This window comes from Mustela erminea, chromosome 1 (assembly GCF_009829155.1).
Source record: "Mustela erminea isolate mMusErm1 chromosome 1, mMusErm1.Pri, whole genome shotgun sequence".
Taxonomy (NCBI): domain Eukaryota; kingdom Metazoa; phylum Chordata; class Mammalia; order Carnivora; family Mustelidae; genus Mustela; species Mustela erminea.
Window position 1 is genome coordinate 162,645,888 of NC_045614.1, and position 15,554 is coordinate 162,661,441.

Consider the following 15,554-nt stretch of genomic DNA (forward strand, 5'->3'; position numbering starts at 1 on the left):
AATATAAACAATATAAATGGGACAAAGGGATGGATGGGGGGGCATTAGCTGGTTGAGGTAATTTAGCAGGAAGAACTGAGTGTCAAGAATTAAAAAAAAAAAAAAAAGGAATCTTCACTTTATCCTATTGATGCCAGTAGAAGGGGATATTCTGAACAAGCATGGACCTTTAGCTATTTGCTAACTGAACCTAATCTTTCTCTCTCTGTGACCAAACATCATGACTGGAGGCTCAGAAAAACTTTACCCAGCCAATTGAAAATAGACAGAAAAATTGTAGGAAAATCTATAGCTGAAGTATGTATCAACATTCTTTGTTAGTAAATATTTATTTACCTCTCACAGGTGAACTATAAATAACGGCTGTGGTTCTCCTTCAGGGCAGATTAGAGTTCAGCTGAGAAGAGTATCCAACAAATCAAATGCCAGCAGCTTTGCCCTCTCTGCCAGAGAAGAGGCACTCAAATGGTTTTAAAAATTATCTATTTTAGGACTTTGCATGGAAACCCAGAAAAATCGGTTTGCTAAAATCTATACCAGCTGGCCCAGGTGACTTCTTAGTCCCTCTCCGCATCTGTTCTATTCACAGTTGAACTGCTATTGATTTGTATGATGAAGCAATAGCACACAAGTGATTGAGCTTCCCCCAAAGCCAGAACCTCTCTCTGTCTAGGGTTTGGGATGGGAAAGAGAGATCATAGACAATACATTTTCTTTCTCAAACTATATTTATTACTATCACCTTGCTTCCTTCCATCCAAAGGAGACTGTTAAAGCCCAGTTAGGATTGAACATGGCAGTTCTTTTCCTTCTGGAATGTTAATCCGGCCAACAGAATCCTCCCAGGCAAAGGAGAGATGATTGTGATTGGTCTTATACTAGCCTCTGAGAAGTACTCCAACATTCATCTCCCACAATTGTATTGTTTCAGCTGATCCAATATGCTTCAGTGATTTAATGTAATAGTTTAGCCTTCTGTTGAAGATTCGGGTAACTAAATGGTGATGCGTTTGTGACAACTATGTGTACCTTATGTCTGAGCACTGTTGTCAGGGCAGGGGCTCTTTGGGCGTTTGACTGGAATGGAACATGCTAGACCTAAAGAACTGAGGACACAGATAAAAGCAGGATTTTTATCTCTTTCACTGTACACTTCCACGAATGGGGCCGTGGACTCCTTTACCTAGGAGAGTTGAGGCAGAGCCTCAGGAGTGAGATCATTGTCAAGACTCCATGCCACGTAAGGCTTCTTGCCGTCTTTACTGGTTAGTATCTGGTAACTTATTGAGACTAGACAACTTCATGTGCAGGATTAAAGGTGTTGTCCTGATCACAGCACCTCAGTTTCCATCTTTCTCATGGGGCCTAGAAATCACGTGACGCTTTTTGCAGCTGGGGTTACTCTCCTTGACGCTAGGCAGAATTTGAAAACAAACTTGTTTTTATCTCATCCCCTTGTAGGGATGACAATCCATGGGGCTGAGAATGGACATTTTCTGTGAGTTCCATAGGTTCTTCAGCCTATGGCTGGAACTGTTTAAATGCACTTAATACTGTGTTTGGAAGCATGTTTTGAAAGGCATTATTCTGAAGCTTGGGTGCTGTCTTCCTTCATCAAGTTTAATTCTTTTTATATCCTAAGTTCCATTTCTGGTTTTGAATGACTACCATTGCTTTCAGAAAATTCATTGTAACATGTCTCGAGATACTAATATGACATGAACCTCATAAACAGGTTAGTTTTGCATTGTGTAAACTCTTCTTTTTGAAGAAATGTTAAATGAACCTGCTACATTTTACTTTAAGGAGTTAAGCTTTGAAGAACCCTTCAAACAGCAAGACTTCTTTAGACAGGTGGTAATTTATTGTTAGGCATTCTGAAATGGTTTGTCTTGCAGAAATAAACATAGAATAAAATTACCCAAAAAGCATTCAGGTGAGTGTTTTGATTCAACAAATGACAGGAAAGTTTGGAATTTGAATATTTTGTGAATTGTAGTAGTAACATTAGCAACTGAAGGGCTATCAAGACAAATCAAATGGAAAGCAATTTTGGTTTTAATATGAAAAATGTGCAGTTATGTAGAAGATACTAAAGGTACTAGAAAAAGACTTTAACAAGGAAATAGGAATTATGTTTAAATAACCAAGAAGATCAAGAACACATGGTGATTGACAAGAATTAACAGAGCTATTAATGATGTTTTTGAGGCAAATGCACATGACATATTTTAGTATTTCTCCAATGATTTCAACATAATTTTTTGTTGTTGTTGCCTGCTGGTTGAGGTTTAGCAGATGATATGTAAACAGCCAAAATGCTACACAGTGAGGAAAACTTCTAAGTTGTCAAGCTGCCAATCTTTTTTAATGCCTTGTGTATTCAAATACATATGTATATACACACCCACACACCTAGAAAATAGATTGACAAGAAAAGTCGTAAATCACACAGCAAATACATACATACATACATACATACATACATACATACATAAAAATGGAATAGTAAATTTATCTGTATCAGATAGGACCAGACTTCTTTAAATCGTAATTGCACTTTTATTTGATATTTGTGGAAAAAAACCCCACACATTTTTATACTGGGGAGCCCACACTGGACTTCTCGTCAAAGAGGTATGTAAGTAGTGGAAAATTAAGAAAGATATCAGCACAATGGTCAATATGAATAAGTGTTTAATGCTGGAGTAGAGATGTCATCAAGACTAATTATCTGAAAAAAAAAATTTTTTTTTTCTTTTTAGCACCTACAGACGATGCCTGTATTGGTCAGTCCTGAAAGTCAAATATATAACCATGTTTCTCAAACTTTGTGGGCATCAGAATCATTGGAGAAGCTCCTTCAAAGTATTATTGCCTGGGTTCTGTCTTCAAAGATTCTTGAGGCTAGTCCTCGGGAAGCAGTATTTTTAACGTCACTCTTTGCCTCACTGCCCAGGTATGATTCTTATGCACACTGAAATCTGAGAATTATTGGGGCAGATAATATACATACAATATGATAGGAGACCATGGCACTTGCATGGTAAAACATTTATACCTTTAAAAATGTCAGAGCCCGGGATTCCTGGGTGGCTCAGTCAGTTAGGTATCTGACTTCAGCTCAGGTCAAGATTTCAGAGTCCTGAGGTCGATTCCTGTGATGGAGTGTCTGCTTTTCCTTTTGCCTCTGCTCCTCACCCCACCCCCCGCTCATTCTCTCTCTCATATAAATAAATAAATAAAACATTTTTAAAAAGGGTCAGAGTTCATCTCTGTTCTTCATAGAGTCTATGGTCCACATGAAACAGTTTAAAACCCATTTTGCTTCTGGATTAGTTGTTTCATATTTTACTTTTTGCATAATTATTCTAAGAAATAGTCCAACTTGACTTAGATTATACATTTTTAATTTATGAAATAAACAAATTATTAGGATTAGGAATTCTATTAATGCCTTTTTTTTTTTTTTTTAACTTTGGAGCCAGAGGGAAAGAGTCATAGCTTTCTGTAATGACAAAAAATTTGCAAGTATACCGGTGTTTAGGTCAAGAGAAATAGTATTGAAAAATGAAAGGCATTATATGTAAAGTGCTGTAACTTCTTTGTTGTTTATCAGCCCTAAATGTTATCATTCCCTTCCAAGTGACTGTTTGTTTTCAGTTCACTGTGCCCTATTCTTAACTGGTAAGTCCTGATGATACAAAGGACTTCATAGGCTTGCACAAGCAGGGCTGGTGATGGTGGGAGGAAGGTAAGCTAATCCTTTGAGGTGGTTGTGGAAAAAATTTCTGGCTGTGTTTGTGTAGCCCCAAGTGGTAGAAGCATGGGGAGAGATGGTAGAGTTGATGTGGCCAGGCCAGGTCTCGAGGTATACATATGCTGGAGGTTGGAAGGGAAAGATAAATTGACTGTAGGCCTAGGACTAGCCTACCCATGAACAAGGTGTTGGTGAGGGCTATAGACGGTCTGCCTTGGGAGATGGGCTGGTGTGTTTGAAACTGGTATCAACTTCAGAATCAAGCTCTCATAGTTTGAATCATGGGTTTATCATTGACTGGCTTTCTGACCACTGACAATTCACCTGTTCTCTATGCTTAGCACTTTTCTTCGTTCTAAAATGTGAATAATAATAGTACCTACCTCAGAGAAGTTTTATGTGGATTAAATGAATTAGCAACTGTCTTAATTGGGATAGAGTAAATGCTGGATATTTCAAGATGTCTTACATCTATTGAGGAAGCAGAGACTATCTGAGATGGAATCACCACCATTAAACAAAAGATTGTTCCTATGAAAGGTATACCTAACATGATGCATATTGGAATTCTTTTATTCACTGAATCATTTATTTGTTTATTCAGTAGACATTTACTAAGCACTTACTATGTGTTCATTTACTCAGCAAAGTGTTAAACACTGGGAATAAAAAAGTGAATTAGACTCTTTCACAATCAGGGATTAAGGTACATGCCTTATAGTCATATTATAACTGAATATTTTGTTATTGAGAGGGTGGTCTTTTAGTGAATTAATTAATTTTTGTTTATTAGTTCCAAAGGATATGGCCTTTGGCACTAATTTTATCATATGACTTAGAGGAATGAGAACACAGTGTCTCTCTGGGCAAGAGCTGGGGGAAATAGATGTGGCTGGGCAGTGCATGTCCTGTGTTTCTCCAAACTCACCAATGAATGACTTTATCTCACTCCTGACTCCTTAGGGAGCAGTCGGTGGGGGGTGGGGGCGACAACCCTGGTGGGTTACATGGAAGGATACATCTGAAGTGGAAAATGAAGGCCTCACCCTAGCATTATCATTTGCCAGAAATATTCTATCACATATTCTCTTTGTCATACATACTCTTATGAAGTAGGTTTCCTTTTTCCTTTGTCTCTTATCCCCATTTTAGATTTTTTTTTTGGAAAGGGACTTTTGATTCTGGACACAATGGAGTAAACACACTCCACCCTATCTTCTCTATTAGTTATAACTAAAATACCCCAGAATAAAAGACATTAAACAACTGAGTGACGAAGGACAAAAGCAAGCAGAATGGATAAGGATCTCAGGACTGGAGGAATGATCTGGCAAGTGAGTTTCCAGTTTAATTTTTGTTTTCCAAAGGTTCTTTCTCCCTACCAGCACATGGTGGCACAGTCTGCGGAGAGGAGTCCTGTGGATTCTCCCCACCTTACATCAAGGGAGTGGCAACAAAGAGGTGAGATCACTTCACCTCCCTGATAGCATGGCAGCAGAAACACTGTGAGGCCAAGCCTTGCAGAGCTGCCTAGATCAGTTACCCCTCAGAATGACAAAAGTGTAGAATAAAGCTAATATCCACATATAGTGAAGAGATGGAATCTCAAACCAGGTATCACTGCAAATTCTTTGAAAACCAAGTTAACACTTAAAGATAGTGCATAGAAAGTGGGCCAGAATGTGTGTTGACTACCTGTTAGAATAAAACAAAACAAAAATCTGTGTTTCATAGAAGATTTAAATAAGATCCAGAGTCTTATAGTATTCAAAATGTCCAAGATACTACTCTAAACTACTCAACATACAAAGAAGTAGGAATATCTGAACAACTATTAAGGGAAAAAGAAAACAACAGACACCAGCCACAAGATGATTCAAGTGTTGAGATTATCAGAGAAACTCTCTGAAGCAGCCATTATAATCATGCTCCAAAAAGTGGGGCAAAACACTCTTGAAAAGAATAGATACATGGGAGCAAAACAATAGAAACTATTAAAAAAATCAGAGAAAAATTTTAGGACAAAAGAATATAATAATGGAAATTTTAAAAAATCACCATAGGTCCTTACTAGCAGAATGCGGATGGGAAAGAAGGAATCAGTTAAGTCAGTGAACCTGAAGACAGGGAATAGAAATTATGCATTTTAAACAATGAGAGAGAGAGAGACAGAGACAGAGACAGAGACAGAAATAGTGACACACACATGAAGAAGCAGAACCTCAGGGACCTTTGAGACAATAACAGCAGGTCTAATTTTCACATTATAGAGGGAGAAGAGAATGTATGTGAAAAAGCAAACAAAACCCAAAAGTATAGACTTGAACAACACCATTAACGAACTTTATTTAATTGACATTTATATAACAATCCAGCAGGTCACATTAGAATACACATTCTTTTCAAGCATGGATAGAACATTCACCAAGAAAGTCCATATTATGAATCATAAAGCAAACCTCATTAAATTTAAAAGAATTTAGGGGTGCCTGGGTGGCTCAGTGGGTTAAGCCTCTGCCTTTGGCTCAGGTCATGGTCTCAGGGTCCTGGGATTGAGCCCCGCTTTGGGCTCTCTGCTCAGCAGGGAGCCTGCTTCCCTTCCTCTCTCTCTGCCTGCCTCTCTGCCTACTTGTGATCTTTGTCTGTCAAATAAATAAATAAAATCTTTAAAAAAAATTTAAAAGAGTTTAAATTATTGAAAGTATGTTCTCTGATCATAACAAAATCAAAGTAGAAAGCAATAACAGAATCATATCTGTAAATCACTTATTTTCTAAACATTAGAAAATTAAACAAAACATTACTAAATAATGTATCAAAGAGGAAATCTCAAGGGAAATTAAAAATCATTCTGAACTGAATAAAAATGGAAATATAACCACCCCAAATTTGTGTGACACAGCTAAAGCAGTGTTTAGGGGGAAAGTTATAGCATTAAAAATTTATATGAGAAAAGAAAGTTCTCAAATCAGTAATTTAATATTTGAGAAAAACTATGGTCAATATATATATATTTTTTTCAGATTTCATTTCGTTATTCAAGAGATAGCGAATGAAAGAGAGAGCATTAGAGGGAAGCGATCAGAGGGAGAAGCAGACTTCCTGCCAAGCAGGGAACCGGATGCAAGACTGGATCCTGGAACTGGATCCCGGGACTCCAGGATCGTGACCTGAGCTGAAGGTCGCCCAGTGAACTGAGCCAACCAGGCACCCTTATGGCCAATACTTATTAATGTGAAGTTGACTGATTAATCTTAAGAATAAAAGTGTAGAATAAAGCTAATATCCACATTCAACATTGTAGTTTGGTTTTAGTTACAAAATTTCTAAAATTTCTTTTCCTAAAACATTCACAGCAGAGATGTTCATTTCACTTGCCTGTTTCACTTCTACATATCACCACAGTCACTGGGATTACCTGAAGAAAAGGAATAAACCCAATGGCTATTAGCTCAACATGGCTATGTTTATTTACCTACAGAAACACAAAAAAGAGCAAAATATACTGAATACAAATAGAAAAGCAAAGTCAATGAAATTGAAAACATAAAAATCAATGTAACCAAAATCTGGTTCTTTTAAAAAACAAACAGTAAAATTGATAAAACTCTAGTGCAATTGACCAAGAAAAGAAGGTATGAATGGTCAAAACAAATGATCAGAAATGATCAGGAATAAAAGAAGGAATATTACTAACAACCCAAAACACATTCAAAGAATAATAAGGAAATATTATGAACTACTTTATGCATGTAATTTACAACTTAGATGAAATAAATTAATTATTTTTAAGACACAAATATCAAAATCAATTAAGAACAGAGATAACTGGAGTCATCTTTTACCTATTGAAAAAAGTCTTACTCATTGTTAAACATCTTCAAAAAATATTTTCAAGCCCAGATGGTTTCACTGGTTGACTTTACCAAATACCTAAGGAGGAAATAACATCAACTTTTCAAATTTCTTATTGAGTTAGAAAAGGACAGAGCATTTCCCAACACATTTCACAGAGCTAGCATTACTTTGACACTAAAACCAGACAAAGACAACATGAGAAATGGAAACTACAGACCAATATTCCTCTTGAACATAGAACAATCCTCAAAAATATTGGGCAAATCCAGCAATGTATAAAAAGAATAATAAATCACAACCATGTGAAGGTTTTTCTTGGGGAAACGCTCCAAGTAATTAGAAATGACAGATCATTCCACCAGTCCTTGATTCACAGTCTAAAATCAGTTAATGTATATAGCCACATTAACAGACTTAATGACTAAAAGAACAAATGAAGGTATCAGTAGATTCAGAAAAAGCATTTGACAAAATTCTACATCCAATATATAATAAAAGCTCTCAGCATACTTGGAAGTAAAGAGAACATGAACAATCAGATAAAGAGCATTTATGAAAAACCTACAGCTAATGTCATACTTAATGGTGAAAGCCTGATTGCTTTCTCCCCAACAGAAACTAGACAAGGATGCTTAGTCTCACCACTTTTGTTTAATATTATACTAGAATTCTAGTAAATGCAGTATGTCTAAAAATTGAAATGCAAGTCATTTTCCTTTTCTTCCCAAATGATTGGACAGGAAAAAATAAGAGTTTTTACTTGTAGGTGATATGATTGTCTATGTAGAAAATATCAAGGAATCTATTTTAAAAACTTATAGAACTAATAATTGAGTTTAGCAAGGTCATAGGATAAAAGGACAATAAATAAGCTTCAATTATGTTTTTATACACTATCAATGAACAGTTGGAAATTGAGATTTTAAAAAAATTAGTGGTATTTATGGTTGTTCCAAAATGAAACACTTGGAATAAATATAGCAAAATGGGTGTAGGATCTATATGCTGAAAACTATAAAATACTGCTGATATTAATGGAAAAACATATGTTCATGAGTTGGAAGACTCAACAGTTAAAATGTTAGTTGTCTCCATTATTATTTAGAGACGTAATGCAATCCCAATTAATATCTCAATAGGATTTGTTTTGTAGCTATCAATAAGATGATCATAAAACTAATGTGGAAAGACAGGAACTAGAATAGTTAAAAATTGTTTTTAAAAGAACAGAGTTGAAGAAGCACTCTCTTGAATTTTAAGCCATATTATAGAATTATAGTAGTCAGAGTAGTGTGGTAATAGAACACTGAAACAGAAGAGATAATCCAGAAATAGATCCAGCGCTCAGAAGTGGTTGAGTTTAAAAATTGTTTTTAAAAGAACAGAGTTGAAGAAGCACTCTCTTGAATTTTAAGCCATATTATAGAATTATAGTAGTCAGAGTAGTGTGGTAATAGAACACTGAAACAGAAGAGATAATCCAGAAATAGATCCAGCGCTCAGAAGTGGTTGAGTTTCAACAAAGTGCTATGGCAATTGTATGGATAAAGGGCAGTCTTTTCAACAAAAAAATCTAGAACATTTGGAAATTCACATGCAAAACAATGAACTGTCTTCTATAATTTAATCCAAAAGAACTTAACTCAAAATACATCAGAGATGTAAATGAAAATGTGAAACTATAAACACTTAGAAGAAAACACAGGGAAAAATCTTTTTTTAAAAATTATTTTTAAAATTTTAATTGCACTGTAGTTAACATACAATGTTATAGTAGTTTCAGGTATATGATATAATGATACAACACTTCCATATGGTATAGGGGAAAATCTTTCTGACATTCAGTTTCAAAAGAGTTCTTAGATACAATACTAAATGTACAATCCATAACAAGTAACTGATAAATTAGACTTTATAAAAAACTTTTATTCAATGCCTGACATTATTAAGAAAATAGAAGGATAAGGGGAGAGGGAAAGAGAGAGAATAGATAGACAACCCACAGACTGGGGAAATTTTTTTTTTCAAATCACATATCAAACAAAGGATTGTATCAGAATATGCAGAGAACTCTCCAAATTAAAAGAAAATTAGAAAATAACTCAATTTTTGAAACGGGCAAAAGATTTAAATGGGTACTTAACCAAAAAAGATATACAGATGGCAAATAAGCACATGAAACTATGTTTTCCACCATTAGTCACTAGGGAAATGAAAATTAAAACTGCCATGAAATAGCATTTATACCAATTATCTTGTCTAAAATAAAAACTACTAATGAAACCCAGGACTGATGAGGATGGTGGGCAGCAGGGACTGTTGTACGTTGCTGATAGGAGTGCAAAATGGTCCAGCCGCTCTGGGAAACAGCTTGGCAGTTTCTGAGTTAGGCATACACTTACTCTACGACCTAGCAATCCCACCTTTAGGTATATATACTTAAAAAGGGAAAGTTTTTGTTCACATGAAAACCTGTGCATAAATGTTTATGGGAACTTTATTAATGGTCACTCAGAACAAGAAGCACGGCAGATATCCTTCAGTGCGTGAATGCAGAAACACCACGGTAATCCAAGTAGGGAAACATATTTACCAATAGAAAGGAATAAGCTGATACACACTAGAACTTGGATGACTCACCTCAGAGTTATGCTGAGTCAAAGAACTCAAAAGTTTACATATTTATTATGATTTCATTAATATAACATTTTGGAAATGCTCTTTCCCCTTGCAAAAAAAAAAAAAAAAAAAGGAATAGAAAACAAATCAGTGTTTTTCTGGGGCTTTGGAGTGAGGAGGGTCAGAACACAAGAGACACTCCAGGGGAGCTCTTTGGGGTGTTAGCACTGCTGTGCATCCTCTCTGTGGTCATGGTTAAAGAATTTATACATGTTAAAATCTCACAGAACTGTACATTAAAAAAAGTGAGTTTTACTGTTTGAAAATAAAATAAAATAGAAATTCATCTGGATCCTTGACACTGTTTCATGTAATAACTTAGTGTATTCTCAGCTCTATAATCTGTTGTTATTCACTGAATGAAAGGATTTGATATTTTGTTTTCTTACTAATATATTTTAATTTTCAGCTAGGAACTTAATAGATGGCTCAAAAGATAATACGAAAACTAATAGCTTTAAATTCTGATGTTTTGAAGGATTGTAAGCATCCAGAGTTCCCTTTTCATATACTAAGTTCTCTAGTTTGCATCTGAATTAAAATGGTAATTTCTATAAAATATTTAATCATTTATCTTCAGTAATGTTTTTTAAAAAATAGAATAAGATGAAATGTTTGTCTCTTCTCAATGACCATTTCTGCATCTTCCTCAATTTATTCTGACACATAAACTTTTTATTTCTACCAGAGGAGACTGGAGTTGGAAGCTTTATTTAAATTGAGTAATTCAGTGACTGTGTTAATGTTGCTTTGAAAAAAAAAAAAAAAAACACCAAAAACGAGTATTTGAATGTTCTGCCCAAAAAAGCAATGCTTCCTGCAAAACTGTATATTTTTACAAATTTCTAATAAGAGGATTCAAGATCAGTTGGGGGTCATAAACTGTGAAGGACCTAAAATTTTCTTCCACTTGCAAGTTAACAAGATAGCCAGCCATGGTTTTAAAGATGCCCTTTGCCAGAGTCTCCAATCAGCAAAATCACCAGTAAAGAGAGAAATGTATCTCAAAGTAGTCATTATTATTTGGGGGCCCTCAAAGTAGAGAATGGGCTCCAGCCTGGTGTACAGGGTTCTAAGTCAGCCTATTGGTTGTTCCCCTTTCAAAGGATACTTGGTTGCAGATTGGCAGATAAAACAGACAAGTGAGGCACATACTATCTCCAATGTTCAGAGTATCATGAAGTGCAGAGCCTTCTTCCGTAGGGGGAGAGGAGAGGTAAAGAGACAACAATTTTCCTTGACTGCCAGACAGATTGAATGTTGAGAATCTGTTCACTTAATCCTGAGAAAGTTTACTTTGTGACTAAGCTCTTGAATGTCCGTGGTGTTTATCAGCTACCCCTACTGGTGGAGGTATGATAACAGTGCAGTCAGGAATGTTGAGACTGAGGCTTTTGTTTTGCTAACCCACAGGACATCAAGTATAGAGTGAAACCTTTGGACAAATGAGATAGAGGTACTTGCACTAAATCCTGACCCACTCACTCATTGGTGGCAAATAACAGTGGAGTTTAGGTAGCTCTGGTGGATCTCTACGTGAATGAGAATTGGTCTTGGTAATCAGGTACCAGCGGCCAGGAATAAGGCACTGGTGACATCCAAGCAGCATTCCTGGTACCATTAGTCTATGCAACAGGGTTGGTTCCAGTCACAATGTCTGTGACAGCCAGGGCTAGGAGAGCAACTACTGGATTCACTGATGATGAAGTCATTAGAGAGTGACTCACCTGTCTCTCCAGGGTTTCTTTACATGCAGTAAGTAGTTCCTGAATGGGAGGAAAGAGGATCAGGGGCCTTGCAGGGAGATGGTGACACAGCTTCAGTAAATGGGTCATATTTACTTTCCATTTTGAGTGGTGCAGCAGATGCTCATAGCTCAACTAAATGAACCTCCAATGTTTTTGATCGAATCAAAATCCAATCTCAAATAGCAAGGTCATCATAACCAATACCTTCAAAGTCAGTTTGGAGACCCCTTAACAACTACAGCCATGTTGATTTCTATTTGGAATCTCAGGATTTATGCCTTCTCTCTAACTTGGTCTTTACTCTTACGAGGCAATTTTTATAATGGAGCACACATTATTCTGGAGTACTCCACCGCCACACCACCAAGATAACAGCTCTTAAATACTCATGTAATTTCAACGTAGGAGTAGGGTTGTTTTCCAAGGCAGCAGCGATGACAGCAAACATTTATCCAGATCTAAGATTGCCATGCTAGACTGTGGGAGGGGCTGAGCTATACACTGCCCAGCTGTTGCCATTCTTTCTTAAGCATTGTGTGCTTCCCTGTCTCAGTTCCCAGTTGAACCAGTCAAGGTCCCAACAATCTGCCTGCTTTCTCTCTACAGTGGTTGCGATTTTCCCTCCTTTCCTGTTCAGTATAGGTGTGCTTTCCTGAAACCTGTCTCACAGGGGACACAATATTGCACTTACCAGAATGGATCTTACTACCAGTTGTTACAGCAGGGCAGACCTGAGGTTGACTTTGAAACTGACCAGGAGGTCTCCCTCCTCCACCATGGGCAGCTGTCTTTGAACCCATTTTCTTGTCTTCTATCTGCAATCTCTCCAATTTATCTTCATTAACAGGACATAAAATGGAGGACCATTTAATTCCTAGTTGACTGTAAAATTTGGTTAGATATTTCATAGTGATCAGTTAGAAATTTTCCATTTCAACTATTCCCCTATGATTTAATATGGAGATAATTGACCCTGTTCCTCTGTTAAATCACCCCAACTTCTGTTTAAATTGACCAGTGGAAGGAAGGAAATCTTTTTTTTTTTTTTTTTAAAGATTTATTTATTTATTTGACAGAGAGAGATTACAAGTAGTCAGAGAGGCAGGCAGAGAGAGAGAGGAGGAAGCAGGCTCCCTGCTGAGCAGAGAGCCCGATGCGGGACTCGATCCCAGGACCCTGAGATCATGACCCGAGCCGAAGGCAACGGCTTAACCCACTGAGCCACCCAGGTGCCCCAAGGAAGGAAGGAAATCTTAAGCTTCAGTTTCCAGGAGGAAGGAATCACTTTTGCCTAAAATAATTTAATCAAAAAGGAGACATGTATTGCTGGAAAAAAAAAAAATAAAAAGAGGTAGGAAGGAGAAGGAAGGCACTGAAGCTTGAGAGGAGCTTAATAGTCTCTAATTGGTGCTGAAATATTTGGGTAAGTTCTGATTAAATTTGCACAGGCGTGAGTATCAATGGAAGAAAACAGGGTACGAGACATTGGACAAGTTATGAAGAAAAGGTACTTTGTTGTTTCTATGCATTTTCTCAGTGTGCACATGTAAAATACTTGTGGAGTTAGTTTCAGCAAGCTAATGTGGAATAACACCTGCCAGTTGAGAGTCCAGGCTTGGGAATTCGGCACACCCACCTTCTCATATAATTTTAAACAAATTTGTTAACCTTTTGCAACTAAATTTTAAAAAATCTTTTGTGCTGTGACAATAATATATAATTTATATTGTTGTTGTGAAGATTAAAAGATGAGATAAGGGGTGCCTGGGTGGTTCAGTCAGTTAAGCGTCTGCCTTCGGCTCAGGTCATGATCCCAGGGTCCTAGGATTGGGCTCCCTGCTCAATGGGGAGCCTGTTTCTCCCTTTGCTGCTCCCCCTGCTTATGCTTTCTCTCTCTCTCTGTCAAATAGATAAATAAAATCTTTAAAAATAAATAAATAAAAGATGAGATAATATATGTAAAATGATCAGTGCAGTGCTTAGCACACAAGAATCCTGAATAAACACCCAGCTATTATTAGTAATACATAAAGACCATACCAGTTTTACTTGGGTATTGCTAGAGCAGACAAACGTAGGACAAGATGACTAGTGTGAAGAATTGGTAGCTTTCTATATACCAGAAATTCAGGAGCCAATAATGCTCCTCTAAACAACTCTTAATGGATAAGACTGATGCCTGGAATTCCGTGAATAGAATTTTATCACACTGAATTAAAATCTCTCAAACATATATAAAATAGTTGGCAGATCGTAGTTATAAGAAACCTGATTCAATTTGACCCTTTCCTGAGAATAAAAGAAAAAAGAGGAGAGGTACCAAACAGTAGGGAGTTTAACCATGAAAAAGGGTTGCCCTATTTCTGATAAGACAGGGAAGAAAAAGGAGGTGAAGTTTATTTGAAGACAAATTTTACCCTTCATAATTTAGTCAGAGTTCAACCCAATTTCAAAAGAATTGATATACACGCTTATGCCATTTAGCCAAAGGATTCAAGAGCTAATAAAATTTCACCATTGTTCAAGTAGTGCTTAAATCTTTTAACTTCATGTAAGTAAATAGAAGTTATGAGTGAAATTCTGAACTTTCCATATTGTTCAAGTAATATCAGTTAATTACATCCTTGGTAACAATATATTGCTCTGATTTTCCTTCATGCGCGCAAATCAGGCATGGGATTGTATTATCTTTCTCGGCCCATCTTCGATGACACACTGGACAATTTCTGTTTCCTTTCTTGCATTACGTTATCTCTCTGCCTTGGTTTGAGTGTAGACTACTTACAAATGAATGAGACTCTTGGTATTACCAAACCAACAAGAAATCATAATTTTTTCACAATAGCCATTTGTAAGTTATAATCTTCTAAGACTCTTAGGAGCCGTATATAAAATTTCTCACTTGTTGTGGAAAAAATCTCACGGTCCACATCCTTCACCAGCGTGCACGCTTCCAGAGTACGAGAAGAGTATATGGCAAGGCAACCTCTTCTGTTTTTGAGCAGCTCTAATGAGAAGCTCTTTTCGATATTGTACTTAAATCTGCTTTTTGGAGCAGGAGAGAATAAGCCTTTCACTCTGCTACTCTGCTACATGCTGGCCCTTTGAGTAAGTTTATGTTGCCCTCCACTGGCCTTCCATACACACAAATACACACACATGGCCTCAAACTATCAGTTTGACTATGTGCTCATATGATTTCCAGGATCTTGGCCTTTCATGGATTGATTTTTTTTTTTTTCCCTAAAAGATAATTTACCTAGGGTGACCACATGCCTGGATTTCCACGGATACTAGAGTTGTCCAGGTATAAATAATAACAGTGCTTTCTTTTACTCTTACAATGTTCTTGTTTCAATGATAAATTGTAATGTCTCTGTTTTACAAATAAAGATGAATTGCAAAATAGCCCTCACACAAGGCCTACCAGATTGGTGTTCTGGAAAATTCATTAGTGCAGTATCAGTAGCAGATGTGTGGGCTGTGTCCCTTCCACATCCGTTGTTTTT